At 45.3% G+C, this 22,541-nt stretch overlaps 1 protein-coding gene across 6 annotated transcripts in view; it reads left to right on the top strand.

Moving 5' to 3' along the window:
• Positions 1-22,541, top strand: part of LOC116950711 (leucine-rich repeat and immunoglobulin-like domain-containing nogo receptor-interacting protein 3) — a 164,261-nt gene that overhangs the window by 10,799 nt on the left and 130,921 nt on the right. Inside the window, exon 2 of one of the 6 annotated variants that reach the window (XR_004404065.2) lies at positions 1,922-9,614. The exons of the other annotated variants lie outside the window; for them this stretch is intronic. The gene's annotated coding sequence lies outside the window, so the exon portion shown is untranslated. Of the gene's footprint in view, positions 1-1,921; positions 9,615-22,541 lie in introns of those variants that run through there. 6 annotated transcript variants of the gene reach the window in all.

The raw sequence follows: 22,541 nt of genomic DNA, 5'->3' as shown, positions 1-22,541 counted from the left end.
TGGTACTCATGTTTCGTACTAGCGAAGGAAGGGACACTGCCGCGGCGTCGATGGTTTCAGCGCGCTGGACTTGCAATCCAGAAGTCGCCGGTTCCGTTTCATCTCCCGGCGTGGCAGCTGAAACAATGGCGCAGGATTCCGAAATCCCCCACCATGAGCTAAGGGGCCGTCCATAAATGAAGTCACGCACCTGGGGGGGGGAGGGGGGTGGTGGTCAGACATTTGTAACGATGTGTGACTAGGGGGGGGAAGGGGGGGTTGAGAAATGTGACGTCACATCAAAATGCGCCACTTTAAATAAAAATAGACAACACGTTCTACTTATATTCTTGGTTCTTTCGGTAAAGTCACGTAGAAAGGAAACAATAAAATAGTAAAAATATAAATCAATAAAATTCTCACGACGTTTCGACTGCAACACAAGCAATCATCATCAGGTGTGAAAACCACAGCAAGAAAATTTGATAAAAGTGGCGGTTTTTTTTTACGTTAAGAAAATGTTAAAAAAGTGGCGGTTTTTTTACGTTAAAAAAACCGCCACTTTTTCAAATTTTCTTGCTGTGGTTTTCACACCTGATGATGATTGCTTGTGTTCCAGTCGAAAAGTTGTGAGAATTTTGTTGTTTTATATTTTTTTTATTTTATTGTTTCCCTTCTACGCGACTTTACCGAACGCACCAAGAATATGAAGCCCTGCAGTCACGAAAGCTTTAAATCAAAACGTTCTACTTAATTAAATTGACTTTTAAATAAATGTTTTCTCCTACAACATCAGAGTGCAGCGCCATATTAAATACGCACTACAATGACAATAGTTTATAGCCATTTGAAGCATGTTTTCTTTTTTTTGGAGGGGGGGGGGCAGAGCTTTGTGACGTCATATTTGAGGGGGGGGTCTGACTTTTTGTGACGCCGTGTGACTGGGGGGGGGGGGCGGTAAAAAATCGTCCAAAATCGCGTGACGTCATTTATGGACGGCCCCTAATCGATTGGCAGGTCGCATATGGCGGGGTATAGGGTGGGTCCTGTACGTTCACCACTTCTAAAAATGTCTAGAAAGTGTGGTCGAGTCGGGCTTATTTATAGCAGGTCCCTCTCGTGGATGCCAATCTTCTAGCAGTGGGCATTAGCAGGTATTTTCAGGGCTGTACATTTTGCTTTTACCAATAAGGGATTCACCAAATTGAGACTGCAGTGAATGCCAGGCTGTCAAATACATTGTCAGCAGCTGCTTATGACACACCTGTAGAGGGAAGGTACACTTGACATTGTTGTGCAAGACCTGACAGTTGTACAATGGTTTCCAAAGGCTCAATATATATAAAAACGAACTATCCATGGCATTGATCACTGGGGCAGTGACACAGGGCCCAGCGGTAGCGCTTTCGCCACTTGTTCCAGAGGTTCACGGTTCGAATCCAGCCGGTCACCCTTATTATTTCGTTTTCTTTGCCTTGCACCTCCGACTAGCGTGGTTGGCTATGTACGGTGCAAAAGAAGTTCAACATACATACAGTGCTGTGGGTAATATGACCATAATAATATGACTACCTGCCGTCCGCTTCACCGTGGATGTTAAACATCCCCTGATCTCAGCATCAGGCTCCAAATATCAATCATCGCCCCGCTACTGGCAAGACTAAAGCCCCAGGTTAACTGTTGAAAGGAAATTGAGACTATGCTGGTCTCTTGAGTTCTTACTTGGCTAAACTAAATTAAGAAACAAAAATAATCCATTGCAAAGGACAAGGAGACTTGTGTACCGATTGTGTACCGATCCCCGACCTAGAATTGCTTTGCGTATTCCACGTGACACCGTCACATGGAATGTCACGTGGAGTGCGACGGTGTCACACTTCCGCACCGTACGAGCCCTGCCAATTTACTTTTTTTGCGCTGGCATGTCCGTTTCATTCCTCAGGTTCCTCGTTGAAAAACAAAACCAAGCATCTTCTTTTGAAGCTGAAGCCGGAGGAGACGAATTAAATCCCACTTGGGACTTCATCCATCGCAAACGGCAAGGACATTAACATCTGACGACCACGCAAGTTGGCTTCACGCGTTGCATTTTATTTTGCAGCGGCTCTGAAGTGGAGGCATTGCCGCTGAGCAGATGCTCTTCATGTACAATAATTCACGGTGATGTGAAGGATTGTTTTGAAAGACCCGCCCCGTCTAGCCAATATCGATGTGGACACATGGGTGGAAATGTCAGTCAACCGTAAGCAGTTGGGAAGTTTCTGTAGCCGACTCGGTCAAGGCGGTTGAAGGGGAAAAAAAAAACAACAAAAAAACCCATCAGCATCAACACCAGCAGCGACAACGGCACAACAACACGAATCCCATTCCGCAGACGAGCAGCAACTTTTGCCCACAGTGCGGCCGATAGCTTCCGCTCAAGGTCTGCGTCTCTTATCCCACCAGCGCGCAGGTAAAACGCTGCTACTGCTGCTGTGAGCTGTCCTCCACACGGTCATCATCGTTCGCGATGGACATCCGAAGAAGAAGATGTGTGTGTGTGTGCACACAGAAGCCTGTCTCTCTCCAGCCAACAGCCTCAACTGGCCGCAAGCGTGGCCTTTTTTAAATGTCAAAGCAGCAAGGCAGCAAGGCGGTTTGTGCACAATCAATGGGCTGACGGCCTACTGCTGAGCAGAATCGGAGCAGTCGACACTGCTCAAGGTTGAAATTAATCAAATAAATGCTGCTGGAAGACATAGGTTTGTGGTAATTTATTAGATTTTGGTGATGACCAGGCTCTTATCTCCTAAGCCACAGGTCCCATTATTGCATGGGGTTGGTTGCCCAGATTCTATTCTGTGCGTCTTCTGTAGTTTCATCCGATGTCCTTACATATCGACAAAGATCCCCCGTATTGCCTTAACACACTGTTGGGCCAAGTGCTGTTAGCGAGCACCTATGATGGCTGCAACGGCACACGGGGGAGTCGGTGGTCAGCACCACGCCCGACCGCCTTTGTCTCCAAGTGGTGATGATTTACACACCGCACTGGGTACTCATTTGAGGCTGAGTTGACCTAGGGGAGGCCCAGGACCGGTTCAAATAATCATCACTGGTGTTGGCTGTGAGAGGGTATCGAACACGAGTCATCAGGTTTGCAGTGCAGCGCGCTCACCTCGCTACACTACCGCCCCGCATACAGATGCATAGACTTACATAATCCATAGTTTTACATAGCGAACCACATAGAGACCCCTATATCCATTCAATTATCTTGCGACCCACAGACTTACATAGAGACTTAGTTGAGCCACAGACTTACATCTTGTTCTGAGCTAACAAGCCACATTATTGCACCAGGGCTGAACAGACCCCATAGCTACAACATTTGAGCTCACCCTCAATCCCACATACGTGGACGCCACTACATTGAGACCAGCGCTGTGGCCATGGGCATCCGGAACAAGACATCTCCCTGTTGTACACAGGCACAAAAACTTCGTCTTTTTTTGCGTGGAAAATTACATCGATGACTAACGTGGGACATTGCCTCTCACCCCAAAGGGAGTAACTGAACGCCTTCGTGTGATTGGTTCACATTTTTCCATCCAGAACTAAAATCACTTGGTCACAAACAGGAGACGGCCATCCGTCCACTCGCCACACATCTGCGTCATACCAACCGAGAGAGTCGCACTCCCCGCCGCTCTTACACATCATCGCACCCCTGCCCGCACAAAGAGAGAGAGAGAGAGAGGGCAATACCCTTCACACAGTCTTCCGGTTGTCCAGCAACGTGGAGATTTCAATAACGAAGCCAACGGAACGAAGAGGTTCCACACCCGCTCGCAAAGTACCCCGAAGAAGTGGTCGACAGTGTCTACCATTTGCGCCTCCTCGATCGACCGTGAAGAATCTATGCAACCGCTCAAGCGAAAGATACCATCGTGATCAGGGCCCTTTGGTGTAAAGTACAGCCTCCCCTACTCTTATCATCCACTCTATCTCTCCGACCTCTCTATTTGCGTGCTATGAAGAAGGGCTGTTGCCTTTTACAAATGGCAGGATTATTGACGAACGTGTTGATGTTGTTGTTGGTGTTATTTCTGCGTTTGCACTGCTGCCGTGGCGGTGTCATGAAATTATTCGATTCACTTTTGCACGGGGGGGTCGTGGTCTAGAATCTTCTCGTTTCGTGAAGGCCGACTCTGCAACCTCTTCTCTCGTCACGTCCACCGCCCTCATGTCTCGCTCCACCGCATTCTCCCGTCTCACCCCTCTGCTCGTCCTTCTGGCCTGCACCGGTGACATCTCAACAGCCCTTCTCACTTGAGCTTTCTTGCCGATGTTTATTTTACTATTTTATTTCTTGTTATTTAGATGATGCAGCATATACCCGATGGTATTGATGTATTAACGTTTCATAAGACAACTGTATTTCAGTTTTTATTTTAAAATAAATTCATGATAATTAATTTCAGTGTCAGACCTATGCATAAATTGGCCAGTCATAGGAATCCATGACTGGCTAAGTGCCACCTATGGAGATGTGTACCACACCTTTGCTCATCTTGAGCAGGGAGACAATTTGGCTTTTACAGAAGTAGGTATTGCTGCAATATGATAAAACTACAATATATTATATATGCTGCAAGGTCCACAATACTCAAAATCCCTGGTCATACATATTGTTAGATCGTGATTACTGTTGCTCCATTTTTATTTTTTTATTAAAATATTCTAAGTTATGATTTGTTATGGAGGGCATGACAATGATATGACATTGCCATTTTCATAGTTAATTGTATTATGAAATTATTTATCACGTAACTGACAGCATGTGATTTTCAGATTTTAATGTTGTAATGATTACAAGGCGTATTGCAGGCTGATGCTGGGTGAACTGCATTTGAAAACTTCCTGGAAGTACAGCGACGCACAAAAGCAATTGCAGTAAAAATGTGAAGAACAATTACCAAGACATTAAGGGAAATTGACATTGCGATAATGACCATATCTTAGAATTTTGACGTTGTATCATATCATGAAAAATAGTGTAATCCCTCGATAATAGTATATATGACTGATATTGTCTACAATATATATAAACTCATTATGCAGTGTTATGGAATGTTCTGGCTAATAAAATAACAGAAGGGTAACTTTTTATTTTTATTTGGCCCCGATTTCACTGGGCTATCGTAAAGAACAAATTACCCTTTTGTCGCCCCCTCCCCCCCTGTGGGCAAAAGTACTGCGAGTGCTGCTGGAATTTTTCAAAGAAGGCAGAGCGCTGTAGGGGGTTGTGCTGTTCTATCGCAGGGCCATTAGACATGGGTCTTGCCTGCCCCATGGACGTCAGAATAAACCTATTAAGAATGTGGTTGCGTTGATGATCGGGGTCCCAGCCACACATCAGTACTCGCGGTTTAAACATAGTGAACCACAGACTTAAATGGAGACCCCTATATACATTAAATGATATTGCGACCCACAGATTTAAATAGAGACATAGTTGACCCATAGACTTACATCTTGTTCTGAGTTTAAAGCAGCCCCATTATTGCACCAGGGCTGAACAGACCCCATTCGTTCGCAGCTAATAAGACCTCTCAGAATGTACTCTTTGGTTTTTGGGCCGCGAAATGATCTGATCAAAGTTGTGTCGTCAATTGCTATATTTTGGTTGGGAGAATAGTTTTTCAACTTAGCGGCGAGCTGAAACAACAATGATTCAGACGCTTGTGCAAGGGATTCATCATTTGTGTCGGGTGGTGGAGGGTATTAACGAGACAAATTTGGTGATATCATTAACGTGGCCTGAGTCATATAGCCATCGTCAGTCAATGACAGCGTACGGCAATGGTCTAAATTCAGCGTGCCCACCCCTCTGCTGTCTTCTTGCTCACAGATGATGCGGTAAATCAGTCGAAGGCTGCTATCGACTGCTCAGCCTCGAGTCACTGCTCATTTCGCGGCCACGTATAATGACAGTTTTGAGAGTCGGGAATTAAAACAAAATAATTCGAATACAAAATATATAAGCCTCAACAAAATATTACACGACTTGCTACTGCCACAGAGGCTGACTTTGCTCTATTTGTGTGTGTGTGGGGATTATTACATTTTGGACGACTATCAATTCACAGCCTTTGCTCTTGCGATGGTTGTGCGATCAATTTTTGCGAGTGGGATGGGTGCAACCGGTGGGAATATCGCTGTAAAATAATAGGGGGTTATGTGCTGCTCATCCTCTTTATTGCAAACCTCTACCTTGAGGCCCTTTCGTATGTTTCCAGCTGTGCAAATATTGCGGGAGAATGTGTGCGTGTATGTGCGGATGGGTTTTGTGTGCGAGTAAGTATACGTGGGGAAACAGTCGCCTAATGATGAACGCTGGCGCGCAATTTGTCCCCTGCAACGTATGCACGCATTGCCATTCCTGGCTCTGATGAACAGCAGGGGCACGGGTGGTATCCGAACTTGAAGCTGGGCTTCCCCGAGGTCAAATTAAACTAAAATGGGTACTCAAGTTGCAATTGCATAAGTTCAGCTCCGCAGCGGGTTGAGGGATCGTCACCGTTTTGGGATCATGATTCGATTCAGGAAAGTGTTGTTATTTTTTGTCTAATTTTTATAGCCCGTTTGTATTAGTTTTTTTTTCCGTGCCATTTGCACAGTTTGGCTGGCTCAAGCCATGAGCCTAAATGTTACACGAGCACGTCACTTGCAAAGGATTCATAGAAAGTGTCAACGATCAATCTTACATGCTCGATTCAATGTGCACGCATCGTGAACGCAAGAATCGATTTGAATCAAATAAATGATGCATCGTTACATGCCTGGTAGTCACAATGGCGGTGTGGACAACATCAACTCTGGATGGGGAAAAAAAGGTGGCCTCATGACCCCAACAACAAATATATATTTTTTTAAAACTATATTTTTTTATTTTAGCAGGCAAAGCCCACTGAGCTATATAGCTCTTTATCAGAAGCGACATGGCCACAAATGATCAATGAAGTGGCTTTTTACGTCGATATTTATCGCAGCCAAATGCTCAAAGTGCACGTTTCTTAAATGTGGAGGGAAAAACCGGAGAAAAAATCCACACGACCACGGGGAGAAGGTGCTCAACTCCAAATATACAGGAGTCAAGGTCAGGATCGAACCCACGACCTCCTGCATACCAGGCGAGGGAGTTAACATCTCACCACCGTTGTGCCAACTCGTCCACCCATCTGAGAGGGGCTGGAGCACCACAGTTTCGAGAATTGTAACGTCCTTAGCAGGTGGTCACTAGCAGCTGAGAGGGGCTGGGCGGGGATCTTTGATCGTTTTGGGACCAACAAACTAAGCCAACATGGCTCTCATCCCGTTTATTAAATTTTTGAAAACAGTTTAGGTAAATTAATGCAAATTGTACCTGCGGGCCAATGCGTGGCAGGACTTTAGCGCTGCTTTATGCGCTATTGCACATTACATTTGCGCAGTTGCACAAATTGACGATGGTGTAATTTGATCAATCTCAAGTCTGTGTAGCAAACAAATCATCTTCAATTGCCACGAGTACAGACTCGCGTAGACCTGCTATATGAATGTATGTTGAACTTCTTCCGCACCATACGAAGCCAACCATGCTAATTGGAGGTGGGGGGGAAGGACAACAAACTTAACACAAAAAGCATTAGTTACCACCACCGCAGGGCAAACGGTTGGCTACCTAACATGTGGTCAAAGCCTTCTAGACAGAGCCCTGCAGAGCACGTGGGGGTTGATTGAGAGTCCCTCCATCACCGCCAGAGTTCCTCTGAATCACCGTTCTTATCTTCTCCCGCTCGGAGCTTTTCTCCGTGGGAGCTCGAGAAATTATGACCGCACAGGCATCCGCAGTCGTGCCGCGTGGCTTTCGAATGCCTATCGTGTTGTGACTGCGTGCTGTTTGGCACGGTTGGACCCTGTACTCGTCCTCTGCAATATTGATGTGTTTTTGTCTTTGTTGCTGCTACTGTGCTCACGCAGCACAGACCGCCTTCGTGCAATAGCCAGGAAACTGGCTAAATGGGATCGTCCATGTGACAAGTCAAATTAGCTTGAACTTGAAAAAAAACATGTCCAACGTTTCACTCCACATGTTGAGTGCTTCTTCAGGAACTGAAGAAGCTCCCGGCATGTGGAGACTAATAACACACAGTTCAACCCGAAAAAAACACCAGAGCTCTGGAAATGTTTTGTTAAGCTACTAGGCATCTATGGAGGCTTATTCAACCTGGGAACCTTAATCTTAAATGTTGTGCGTGTCCTCCATCTCTCAGTTATGCCCAGGACTTGGCCTCGATTGTGGATCCGTCTTTAGTTGCCCGCGCGTTTTATTTCTATTTTGTTCAATTGTGAACTATAGCCATATTAGACTTTAATACAGCTAATCGGCGTAATCATTGGTTCACTGCAGCTCAAAGACTCAGTCGCACAAGTCGTGTAGTGAAGTTAGAAAATGTCCCATGTGCTCGGCATTTGAAGGCCTGAAGACCGGAATCAGTGATCTCGTCAACAATTTGCTCAGGGAGGAAGAGCCATTTCCGGAGAGCAGAGTAAAGGGACCTTCTGTCTAGGGAGCAAGTTCTAGAACCTGGGGGAGGCGTGGCTTGTCATGCAGGGACCTTCTATGGGGGCATCCATATAGCCACTTGCCCTCTCTCGCTGACTAGTTGATCAAACTCTTGTCTATCTAGTCGAGAGTGTAGGGTGCGTTGCACCGTTTCATGCGCACGTGAGCGTGTACTTGTATGTATGTCTGACATTTGAAAAGGTATATCCCCCCCCCACCCTGTATTATGGTTACGTGTATCGGTGGGGCAGAAAAGAAGGCTGTGTCTACACATCCTGGTGAATTCCCAGAGAATATAGCTATCAGTGGTGACTGCGGGTGCTACCAAGGCTTACAAAATCCATCTTCATGTGAAAACTAAATTTTACATGTCTGCCACTGGCTGAGGGCTGGAAAGCGAGATGAGTGCCACCTCATTGCTCATACGAGCAAGGATATATTGACTTTGACTTTGATTGGAGCTACACTTCAAACACCCAATAGCATCAAAGGCCACAGCGAATCTACATAGTTCACAGACGCACAAGGCTTGGCTTTGCACAACCGCTGAGCTGTAACGCCCTCCCTTCCTCGGGCAATCTACCAACCCCCAGTCACTCAGCGCTCAGGTTATAAATGTGCAACCACCCTATGTGGCCGGCTACCCCCGAAGCTAGACGATGCCAGCACGGAAAGCCAAGCGACGCGCGTGCTTGGGCATCGATCGCTTGGGTTTTCCTTGCCTTGTAAAGCACACACAGTGAACGTGACAGGCAACAAACAACGGCGTGCCAAGCGGTGCCACACTGCTGCGGTCGCGATAATGCCTCTCCAGAATAGTGGGGTGGGGGGGGGGGTGGCGGTAGCAGGGATTGTGTATGGACGCTCCGAGAAGCTTAGGAATGCCTGGAAAAAATGGAATCTCGTTTATTTAGCGACATCGTTAACGCCACCGCGGAATGCGATCGCGATGCCGCGATAGTGACGTCACTCCGCGTCGCCCTCGCTGTTCGCGGTGATAGAAGAATATGGCTCGGCGGCAGGTGCACGTCGGGGGGGGGGGGGGTGGGGGGGGACGTCGCTTGGGGCTTCCCCCCCCCCTGATGTCAACGTCCAACTTAAGTGGTGGCGTTCCGTTCGCGGAGTCGTTTTGGCGGCAGTTTCAAGTTTTCAAGTTTCATCTATTAGGTATAGCCCCGTGAGCCACGCGGCTCTTGAGTCGGGTGCAACAGCAACAAACAAAATATGAACAGAGAAACACCTTAAAGCGACACCATTCCGGAATTAATTCGGCCCAACATCCACTGTGGCTAGATAAATATGTGCTGACTGGCCTAATGTGCAATGCAGAAAATTAGATTGGGTGGGTGGGTGTGGGGGGGGGTTTCGGTAGGGCGGTGGCTGCTAATGGGTGCTGATGGGGCGGAAGCGTATCTGCTGCAGAGATTGAAAGACACGCGCGTCCCTTAGGAGGCGCGGACCGTCACATTTCGCGAGGGTGGTGGGGAGATACGGGTCCCTTTGGCGCCTCGCGCACACTTCAGTGGTCTAGTGTGTGCTTACGCGTCACGGAAAAAAAATAGGTCTGTTGATATATATATATTTTTTATTATTAATATTGGATGAGTTTTTTTTTTCATATTTTACGCATACTTGCAGTCTGCACATGGGGCTCTCGCGGCGTGTGGGCGTGCGTGTCGTGTCGCGTTTGTCGGCGTGTGGGTGTCGGCGTGTGTGCAATTTCACGTGGGGAGCGGTGGTGTAGCGGGTTAGCGCTACGTTGCACTACGAACCTGGTGACCCGGGGTCGATTCCCGCTCACGGCCGACACCAGTGACGATGATCTGAACCGGTCCTGGGCCTCTCCTAGGTAGACTCAGCCTCAAATGAGTACCCGGTGCGATCTGTAAGCGTCGCCACTCGGGAGACAAAGGCGTTGTGCTGGCCGTCCACCCTCTCGTGTGCCGTGCCGGCTTTCATAGGTGCTCGCTAACAGCACTTGCCCCTACAGTCTGCTAAGGCTACACGGGGGATCTTTGTTTTTTTTTTCGTGCAATTTCATGGCCGTGGCTTTGTATTAAGCTATATTCTGAATATCATTCGCTCTTCTTAAGGTGACATTCTCGCAGTCCCTTTCTGATACGGAAACCTAAGAAGAATTTGCACGTATAGACTCGCTCAACAACAAAAAACACTGAGAGCACCTTTCACCAGCTCCTCGAAGGGTCACAATGGAGGGCTTTCCAATGCATTTTTAATCTCGGCGCCGGCCGTTTTAAAGTACGCGGGAATGCTGTGAATGTGGAAAAATAAAGGTAACTCCCAAACTCAAAAGGGATTCGGTAATCAAACGTGTGGAAGAATTTGTGTTTCTCAATTTATAAGGGTACGTTCTCTTCATAAGACAATGTGTAATGAATTATTGAGATCATAACGTAATTACGTTGAATGTATTTTCAATCATTTATGGGCCAGAGCATGCATTATCTGGCACGTGGATCAGTAATTTCAGCCCGTAGCACTGTACATATTTATTATTATAATACTAACCTTGAATATTCCCTTAGGTTTCTGCAAGTACGGAATGCATTACCGAGTGCCAATGGTTGAAAGTTAATCATGCCAAACTTACATCTGCCGAGATCATTGCAATACAATTTCCATTGATTTTCCGAGGATGAAATACTTAGGAGCCTCAGTACACATGTAGTGGGTTCAACTGAGTCGCAGACGTACACTTGAAGGCAACACATTTATTTAACACCAACACATGGGGTAACTGCCCCTTAACAGAATAACAACCTATTCTTAGTTCTTTCGGTAAAGTCACATTGAAGGGAAACAATAAAATAATAATAATATATATATAAAACAATAAAAATTCTCACGACGTTTCGACCATAACACAAACGGTCGTCATCAGGTGTGTCGGTTTGCATAAATTTATTTATTTTTAAACGGTGTATTTATTTATAAAAAAACATTAGCGCCACGCGCAGCGATTTGGCAGTTTATTTAGAAGGACTAGTCCATCTATGTTCTGAAAAGAGGAGGGGGGAGACGAAAAATTAATGTATGCTGTCTGAAAGCCACTGTAAGTGTGAACAATCAATTAAGACCTGAAATGGTTCATCAAATCTTTCCAATGATTGCCAAGCCAGAATCCATCTTCTTGGTTGAAATTGTCTCTGTGCTTGTATATGTGGATAGCCTCAGGAACGAATCTCTCATTGTAGCCAGATGGCTTACAAAGAACCTCTGTCTTGGAAAAGTCAATGTCATGTGAGCCTACTGAATTATAACAGTGATCTGCCACGGCCGAGGTGTTGGTCCTACCGTGTTTAAGGTTTGCTTTGTGTTCACGAATGTGGTCCGAGACATGGCGTTTGGTTTCTCCAATGTAACTACTACCACAGAGGCAACTTAGTTTGTAGACACCAGGGTATTGTATGTCCGGAATCACATCTTTTACAGACGGAACCAGATCACGGATTTTATGTAATGTGTTGAAACGGACCTGGATCTTGTGTTTATTCAAGATTTTGGAGATCTTTTTTTGTGATCCCCGCAATGTAGGGTAAAGTGATGGTTTTGAAAGGCTCCTCAAGAGGGTCCTTCTTCATGGTTTTAGTGATAGCTTTGTGGATTGTATAGTCGGAGTAACCATTAGCCTTAAGAGCTTGGTGTACGTGCTTGAGTTCACTGCCTATGTGTTCCTGGTCGGATATGCATTGGGCTCTATGATACAGAGTCTTGATGAGAGAATTCTTCTGTGATGGATGGTGGTGGGAATCCGGTTTCAGATAAGCATCCGTATGGGTAGCTTTCCTGTAGACAGAGTGGCTCATTGAACCATCAGGTCTCTTTTTAATTAGGACATCCAAAAAAGGTAGCTTGCCATCTTTTTCGACTTCCATGGTAAATCTGATGGCTGGGTGTATGGAATTGATGTGGTCGAAGAATTGGTCTAGAGCAAGCCGGCCATGTGGCCAGATTACAAAAGTGTCATACACGTACCTCTTCCATAAGGTTGGGCGCAGAGTGGCAGTCTGGATGGCGTCAGTCTCAAATTTCTCCATGAAAATGTTAGCTATAACCGGAGATAGGGGAGAGCCCATTGGTGGGATCTCTTTTTATTTTTGTATAACTACCATCGTTCAAAGATAAATAAATTTATGCAAACCGACACACCTGATGACGACCGTTTGTGTTATGGTTGAAACGTCGTGAGAATTTTTATTGTTTTATATATATTTTATTATTTTATTGTTTCCCTTCAACGTGACTTTACCGAAAGAACTAAGAATATGAATTACTGCAGTCACGAAAGCTTTAAATCAAAAAGAATAACAACCTGTGGTGGTGACCACCAGGCTAACTACACTAATTACAACGTAACTAGCTACTACGGACCGGGACCACAACTCGGGTCCAGGTCCACGTGTTGGAGACTCGGAGAACGTAGAATGTAGGCGAAGGTTTCTTCAGGATGAACAACAATGCCGGTCCCTCTGGGGGTCCCGGCTTATATCGACTGCGGCGTCGCTGGCTCAGCCCTTGGCCACGCCCACCTTCCAGAATCCTCGAGCAGGATCTGGACCCCGACCACGTGACCACCCCGAGCCCCCACTTGGGGCTCCTTTGTAGGCTTAACTGGTCACGTGTCAACCAGAGTGCCATGGCCTTTAGTAACCTCATTCCTACGGCCGGCACTCCCTCACCCTATCCTGTAGGGCTGGCACTGCACGCGAAGCGTGGTGCCACCCAGCGCTATCAATCAGCGATGACCGAGCCCCTCTAGGGTCGGTACTACACCCACACCACACCCACACCATAGTGGTATCCGCGATGTCGTTACACCGCACGCCGTGTCTCTCTAGGGCCAGCACTACACAGTGGCATATGGCGATGTCACTACACATGTATAAAAACGCATAAGCAGATACAGATGGCAGCCAAAGCAAATGTAGATATCATAAGTACGTGACTCTTCACCATAATAGTCGTCATCATCATCATCATAAGCTGTGATCAGTTCACTGGTGGACGAAGGCTTCTCAAAGTCATCACCGATCCTCGCGGTTCTGCGATGCAACAATTCGACTCGCACCTGCACATGAGCCGATTTCTTCTTATCAGATGCGTTCCCATTCTTGGTTGCGACTTCTTCATCATCAGCCATCATCTCTTCCATGAGACGTGACCTTCCTAAGCCAACTTATATTTTATTTGCGTATATCCTCTCATGTATGTGTTGCTTTTTGATGTATTTAAATTTCATTCCAATTATGTATGTATGTATGTTTAACTTCTTTCGCACCGTACGTAGCCAACGGTGCTACTCGGAAGTGTAGGGGAAGGACAACAAACTGAAAAGTAATTCTAAATAAATTCGTTTTAAATTTAGAAAATAGTTTATGCAAATTACCATACTTTTCACCTTTTTTAAGTAAAAAATCCCAGCACATAAGCTATTCACAGTTAGCGATGTACAAATTGAGTACACGAACCATTCCCCATGCACCAACTGACATGAACGTGAACTTTAAACAATCGGTACATCAACACTGCCCCCCCCCCCACTTCACCAACCTGTGTGGTCAGGGTGGTAAAGCATGGTCCAACACCCCCAGAAAAAAACACCCATCAGCATATTGACAAAGGACTGTAATTTTCTTTGTCTGATGCAAACACTTTGGAATATGTGTAAAATTATGTTAATACATTATCTTCAAACTACGATTTATTGTCGTAAGGTTATTATTTTAAGGAGCTCGTAGTTATAAAGTATTACATTTTGATTTAAAGCTTTCGTGACTGCAGTGATTCATATTCTTGGTTCTTTCGGTAAAGTCACGTTGAAGGGAAACAATAAAATAATAAAATATCACAAAATAATAAAATCATCACAGCAAAATAATAAAATATATTTTATTCTTTTATTGTTTCCATTCAACGTGACTTTAACGAAAGAACCAAGAATATAAAGTATTACATGTGATACCGAAGTAAAACAACACCAGCATAGTTCTTACTTCGCAATGTAATGTACAATCTGGTTTAAAAACAATGTACATTAATTTGTAGTTTAGAGATTAATTCCTTTCCTCCACCCATCATGATTTGATGAAATGTCACTCGAACAATGTGTTTTGCTTTGCTGTCTTCCTTGCCATCGTTCACTGTCGCGTTCCGTCTCATTTGTACTCTCTCATTCACTCCTTTTCGCCTGAATGCGACATTAGCATACACTTAGCATATTACATTCATAAATCATACATCATATGACATCAGATAAATGCATGGTGAGTATAAGAATTAATTATTATCTATAAATCATTACGTGCTAACTATATACTACAGTTCACGCTTTACAATGTACGCTACATCAGTGATCTTTCCAGCTTATATTTACCCACGAGGTTTCTCTTGTTATTAAACACCTTAAACATATCTACCTACGTGACTTTACCGAAAGAACCAGAGAGTATGGATTCCCGCAGTCACGAAAGCTTCAAGTCAAGATTTAACTTAAATAGATTCACGACTGGGTTAAATACACTCGATATTAGTTTAATGTACACGTGTGTGAGCACAGCACTTGGGAGCCAGGACATGTGTGCTTATATCCACGGTGTGTTCATGATTCGCCATCTCAGCGTGCGCCCCAGTCTCACATCCTCACCGAGTTCACGGCTTGTTGCATTGTCAACATTTGCGTTGTGCCTTTGTCCAAGTTGATGATTCGCCACCGAGACGGTCCGTCTGACTGACTTACTCGACGCGTGGACCGCTAGAGGCGTGCGGTGATGTGATAACAATATTAAATAATATTAATACTATTAAAATAGCGCTTTACACGGAGGATCTCAAAGGGCTGCACAGGACACAGCAGCAGAATTAGAAGCTCAGCATAAAAAAAAATAACATGATCATGTTATAAATCCATTTTAAGAAAATCCATTTACTAAATTAACTAAAAATGTAATAAGGTTTCAGCACGCAGAGTTCGCTGATGTCCCGTGGAAGAGCGAATCCATAGCCTGGGGGCGACACGGGACAAAGCACGGTCACCTGGAGGCCGAAGCCTCGACCTGGGAATTCAGAGAGAAGATCTGCACCCCCAGATCTGAGGGACCTTGAGAGAACTTGTGGGTGCAGCATGCAAACGGTGTAGGCTGGGGCAAGACGGTTCACTGCTTTTGTAAGTCAACAAGAATGCGTGAACATTTCCGTCGCGCCGATGTGCGGTGTTGAGTGTGCTCAATTATCACGCGGAAATAAAATAAAAACCGCGTGCGCATAAACGTCCGTGGCTGAATGAATCGTTCTGACAGTCGATCCATTCACGACACCGTCCAACGGACGAAGCGCACTCACGGTACTCCACACGCCGAGGTGAGCACCTTAAGCAGCGTAACAGTCGAGACATCACCCTCCCCTCCCCCCCCCGTGTTCCATAAAACAGAACTCGTCAGGTAAACCGTGCAGAGCCGAAACACGCGTTCGACAAAAGCCGCGTTCGGGCAAGGTTTTCCTGTATGTAGTTCCACATCGCTTGCGTGAGTTACCCTCGGTGTGATCAGCTGACCACGTGTGGATCAGCTGTCCACGTGTGGATCAGCTGACCACGTGTGGATCAGCTGTCCACGTGTGGATCAGCTGACCACGTGTGGATCAGCTGTCCACGTGTGGATCAGCTGACCACGTGTGGATCAGCTGACCACGTGTGGATCAGCTGTCCACGTGTGGATCAGCTGACCACGTGTGGATCAGCTGTCCACGTGTGGATCAGCTGACCACGTGTGGAACAGCTGACCACGTGTGGATCAGCTGACCACGTGCGGATCAGCTGACCACGTGCGGATCAGCTGACCACGTGCGGATCAGCTGACCACGTGCGGATCAGCTGACCACGTGCGGATCAGCTGACCACGTGTGATGTGCAACTTAAGACTGATGACGCCCCAGAGCTATCACTCAGGTGACATCCCGCTAATGTGCGCAAAAAAAAATAGAAGCCGAATAACCACAATAATAATACAAACAAAAAATCAAGTCACGAAATCGATAACAAAAAAAAAGATAACGAGGTATTTATATTGTTATCGCTAAAACCTGAAGTAATGGTATCGTATGAATGTATCAATATTGATTTCAAGTCCGGCTCGTTTCACGTCGCGTGGCCTCCACACAGTGACATCTGCAGAAACCCCGAGTCTCGTGCAGGTGAGATGCACGTGGGGGTTACCATCTGTCCTCGTTTTCCCAGGAGCCGTCCTCATTTTGGGGCAGCTGTTATCCTGGTAAATCTGCAAATCTTCCCGGGGACATTGAGAGTTCCTTTCTTTTTTTTTAAAGTTTCGTAATAATGTTGCACCACTCAAGATAACGCAATTATGAGCAGTCGCCCCCTCTGTTCCGCTATTGTGAGATAGTATTAATCTTTCAACGATATGATATATCCCAATTAGTTTTTTTTGGTTGTTTATACCTCAAAGCTGATCACCTCATGGGCAGTCGGTAATAATGCAACTTTAAAAAAAAATTCATAACAATTGTACTACGAGCGTCATGCCTCGAGCTAAAGTGTCACTTCGACACTGTTGCAGAGCAGCTCAGAATCGCCATGTTAGAGAAATGCCTACGGAAGGAGATGGGGGGGGGGGGGGTGCGGGACCCGGGGCAAACCCCGCCGTCTGGGATTCCCGACCCCCGAAGCGCGGGGCCTGGGGCGATCGCCCCGATTCTCTGTGTTACCGTAGGAAGGAGATGTCGCACTACGGGACTGAGATCCCTTCAAGTGACCTCTGACCCACGCTAGGGGGCGCTGCGCTGCCCGTCATGCCCTCCTACAGAAACAAAAATATGTATCACGTGGAAGTCAAACTGATATATATATTTTAATTCTCACGACTATAATTTATCCATACTAAGTCAAACGAAAATAATGCAACAGTGTCTTGTGTGTGTGCAGTCATTGCGACCAGTCCACTCTCAACACTTCCGAAACCCAATTTTATCACGTGCAACTGAAATCCCGATTCGAATGTAGGCTCTCATTGGTGCTGGCTGCATGCTTTGACCTCTCTGAGCCAACTGGACACCCTCAGGACTGTATTCAACATTATATATTTATATAATAGGAAACAATTATCTGGCTCCACCAGCTCAATGCGAAGCTAAAGCTGTTGTTCTCCGTTTAACATCGGCCGTGCGAAGATGATAAGGAGAGCACATTTTGCGGAGAGTGCAACGCCGTAATTTCACCGTGCATTAGGCTGCAGCGTTGATGTTTTTTAACAGGTACGGCCTGCTAAAGCGTGCATTTGTATTTCGAGTCTGTCGATCGACTGATTGAATCCGCCTGTGTTTCCCCCCCCCCCCACCCACAATTTTCCTTGCTCCCCCCCGCATAATTAGCCATTTACGCAATCACGCGCTCATTGCTCTGAGTGAAAAAACAAAAATGCGCGAATCGCCGTTTTGAGTTGCATCAGCGTCGTGCGCGGGGCGAACTGAACGCTGTCACTCGTCGGCTCCCCGCTGCAGTTCGTTCGCAACGGAACTATCGCGGGATCTGCACTGGACGGAATATGCAGTAATGGTGGTGAAATGCCTGCTCATTGAGTGGCGGTACAGTAATTGATTTTAGCATTGTGCTGAGTGTATTGGGGGTCACAAACAGTTAATGCACTGCACCACTTTGGTAATTGTGTTTTTTGTCCCATTTGAAGGGACTGCCGGGCCTAACAGCCCAAATTAGCTGAAACATCTGCTCGATATGTCTTCGGTAATTCCATGTTTACAGCTCTTAGATTGTCTGTTCTAATTTTTTTTTCGAATATTAAATTACGTTGCAATGTATGACACGCTGCCGCAAAGTAATGCATCCCAACTGAAGACAGTGCAAATTATTTGTTTGATTTCGTGCAGCAGATTATTTCTTTAATTTGTTAAGCGTCGACTATGGCAAAGGGGGGGGCTTAATGTTTTACATACTTCCCATTGATGTTGTTGTCGCTATTGTTGTGTATTCTATTTGGTTTTTTTTTAAAGGCACGTAAGACATTATCTCCCGAGTGAACACGCGCAAACGGAAAATTCGCGTCTGGAGATTGCAGTGGGTGGTTGCAGAGCCTTAGCCGTGAGACGAGTTAAATAAGTAGGAGACAACACGGGCGAGGATTGTATAATGGGGGGGCAGATGCATAGTGGTCTGTTCACATGCGTTTCACGGCTGTGACGCCAAATCAAGAGCAGCCCTGTGCAGCACGCATACTCGCGCTGCCAATTATTGGCCAGTGCTCATTTATTTATGGGCCATAGAAGTTCCATTTGAATTCTCTAATTTTAGCACACTCCCTTGAAGATTAATATCCCTCTGAATGCGGTGGTGCAGCGGGTTAGCGAGTTGCGCTATGAATATGCGCCTCCCTGGGTTCAATTCCTGGCCATGGTGAGTTGCGAGTGATATCCAAACCGGTCCTGGTGCCCCTCCTTCATCAGCCCGCACTGACCATCGTGGTGAAGTATGGTAAGAAAAAATGTATCCCCAGGACCAACATGGTGTAGGTGCGTCTTCTTCACGCAGGCAGCGGATTGACTAAAGGCCGGAAATCATTTAGCAATTTAATTATACGTATATGAACGACGTGAGAGTTAGAACTATTTTAAACTTTAGTTATCTACGAATCATGCACTTTATCCAGGAAAATCTCATCAATTGGAGAAAAAAGCCTCGTCAATTTCAACAAAAAACTAAATCAAGAATTAAAGCTTTCGTGACTGCATAAAGTACTCATTTACCGAAAAAAACCAATGAGCAAAAAACTACATCGGCGGGAGCTTTCCTGGAAAGGCAAGGTGGGGGGACAATGAGTGGAATTCAAGGCGGGGGGGGGGGCATTTTATATCATGCACCAGAGGCCCGTGCCGCCCATGCTGCTATGCCTCTCGTCAGTTGCACAGTTTGCCATTAGTTGCTGCTTTCCCAGTAATGGGAAATGAAAAGGCAAGAATATATTTTTAAGCACCCTACGAGTCAATAACAGCAAGCATGACACTGCACAGACCAACTCAAGCACATAACCTGAAAGTCCTTTGCCGTGCTGTGTTAACACAAGCGGCAGCTGAAATATTATTTCAATTGTACGTGAATGTCAAGGGGAGAGGAAGGTGGCAGCTGAATGCTGATGAATTCTCTGGGAAAAATCGGTCGCGGGTAATCTCATTCTCAACGCAGTGCTGACAATTTGCCATTAACGACTTCAGTAGGCGGTGGGCAGTCCACGCTTCCGCGAAGTTGATTCTGTGAAAATTGCATTCATTTTGGCGAATAATTGCTGAAATTAAGTATTGAAGGACTGCCCACATAAATGGTCATCAGCCACAAATAATTTGCACAATTTATAGTTTGCTGTTGAAATTGGTTAAAACATCTCTTTATGTACGTTTGCAAAAAAGCTAAATTAAGGCATTGGAACACACGCACAAATCAAACACATCTTGTTTATCATTCGCGCTGCCTTTGGCTTCATAATTTCCTATTCTTAGCTCTTTCCTTCTCCTATTCTTAGCTCTTTCTTAGCTCTTTCTAAAATATATCAAACATATATTTTATTATTTTATTGTTTCCCTTCAACGTGACTTTACCAAAAGAGCTAAGAATATGAATTACTGCAGTCACGGAAGCTTTAAATCAAAATTCATAATTTCCGTTGCAACTTTATGGTTGGCAATTGCCCTTCTTAACAGTAGAGAGAGAGAGAGAGTGCAGAGAGATTGCCTCACTCAGGGTTGTAGGTCGCACCTCACCCTTTGGGTGCTCTGGGAAAACCGTGACATTTATTCGAATTCTCACTTTCCAAAAAAAGATAATGTTTGCATCCGTAGACCACTTGCTAGTTTAAAATAGTTGTTACTTTCCCAGAATGCGTCAGATATCACCGCATGTTTGAAGGCTCGTCAGAGTTGAGTAAATGCTTGGGCTATCTTGGTGTTTGGAACATGAGGTGGTCAGGAGATGACAGTACCGTGCTATAGCAGCCCTCGCAAGGGTGGGGTTTTTTAATGGTTCTTTCCCATTCATTAATGACAATGGCCAAACCTTTCAATGCAAGGCCCTGCTGATAATGGGAAAATAATCGCGAAAACACAGTGAGGCTTTCCTGAGTCAATAAATGGCATTAAGTGGGAACAATGTTCAACTTCTCTCTGTGCTTTGAAAAGGGCCATTGCTCAGAACGTCTGCCAGTTATATATGTTTCTGTTCCCAGGACATTTTTTTTACGATGAATGTGGTGTTTTTCAACTGTTGTTCAGTGCATTTAAGTGTGAAGACTTTATTTGGCTACGTGTGTTTACTGATATTCAGTTTATCTATCAGTAATGTGGGCAGTGACCTGGCTCAGCTGTAGTGCAGCCGCCACATGTTGTATTGGACCGTGGTTCGATCCAACAGGATGCCCCGGTTAATATGCCGTCTTGCTCCACAGTGGGTCAAGAAGAGTGGGCCATTGTTTTTAATCCGTTGTCCTCTCCCTGCGCCTACGATAAGCATGGTTGGCTTTGTACGGTGTGAAATAAGTTCAACATACATGTATACATAGACGTATATTTTATTCCTGCGTTATGGTCCAAATTAGAAAAAAATTACTTGCGAATGGATTCATTAATTCATTGGGACACATGAAAATCGTTGCCCCCTCCCCCAAAAGCTTAGCAGGGCACTCCTGAAAATGAACGGAGACTTAGTGAGCAAACAAAGAATGATATTTCGATTTAAAGCTTTCGTGACTGCAAGGATTCATCTTCTTTGGTTCTTTCGGTAAAGTCACGTAGAATGGGAATAAACTAATAATAAAATAATAAAAATTCTCACGACGTTTCGGCCACAACACAAGTGGCCTTCTTCAGGTGAAAGGGACAGACCTTTTGGGACGACAGGGCTTCAATAAAAAAAAATGAAGCTCTGTCGTCCCAACAGATCTGTCCCTTTCACCTGAAGAAGACCACTTGTGTTGTGGCCGAAACGTCGTGAGAATTTTATTTTTAATTTTATTATTTTATTCTCATTCTACGTGACTTTACCGAAAGAACCAAATAAAATGAATGATACTCAAGTACTAGTTCTCTGACAGTTCTGAAGCACACCGTGGGTGCAGAGCGAGGAGCCGTTCGGCTAACTCAAGTGGAAGATATTCTCATTGGAAGATATTCTCATTGGAAGATAATCTGAATAGGAATGAGACTGTTGTAGTGAGGTACCTTAGCGCACTATTAACCCTTCTCGTTCCGATGACGTACCGGAAGACATTCTAAAATAACGTAGCTTTATCAGTACCGAGGCTCCCACAAAACCATGCGGGAGGGCGTGTGGCATAGTTTGGCGCCAGGTATCATAGAGTGTGGTCGTGTTGCTACAGTTCTCTGCGGTGAGTACAATGTCTTAAAAACAACGGCGCGACGCCTTCTTCACTAAAATTAACGCCGAGCCGTTTCTGCGTTCCGAGATTCAGAGGTGAATTGGACACCCACCCTGCAACTTGCAGATGTCTCGGAACGGGAAAGGGTTAACAGCACATGCTCGTACGAGACCACCATGGTGTGCAGAACAGGATTCAGGATTCCCTCGTTCTTTGCGAGGGATACGTTGTGGAGATGCTAGCGATTAGAAAATTTCGCGGATAATCATATTGGCATTACGAACACCTATCTGTTGAATGAGTTACCTTAAATAAATACTTACATTAGCTGTTAATTACATGCAAAGTATCCCATTACTTTATCTCTTCTCTTTCTCTCTCACTTAATCTCTCGCCACTTAATCTCTCATCACTTTACGTCTCATCGCTTTATCTCTCACCACTTTATCTTATCACTTTCTCCAATCACATTCTCTCTCATCACTTTCCTTCTCTCTCTCTCTCTCTCGATCTCTCTTTTGATACAGTCGTGCAGAGTTCCAGATGCGATTCGCGCATAGACACAA

The sequence above is a fragment of the Petromyzon marinus genome, chromosome 40 (assembly GCF_048934315.1).
Source record: "Petromyzon marinus isolate PM22_M1 ecotype Great Lakes invasive population chromosome 40, UKy_Petmar_22M1.pri1.0, whole genome shotgun sequence".
Lineage (NCBI taxonomy): Eukaryota > Metazoa > Chordata > Hyperoartia > Petromyzontiformes > Petromyzontidae > Petromyzon > Petromyzon marinus.
This window is presented reverse-complemented; position numbering and strand designations above follow the sequence as displayed.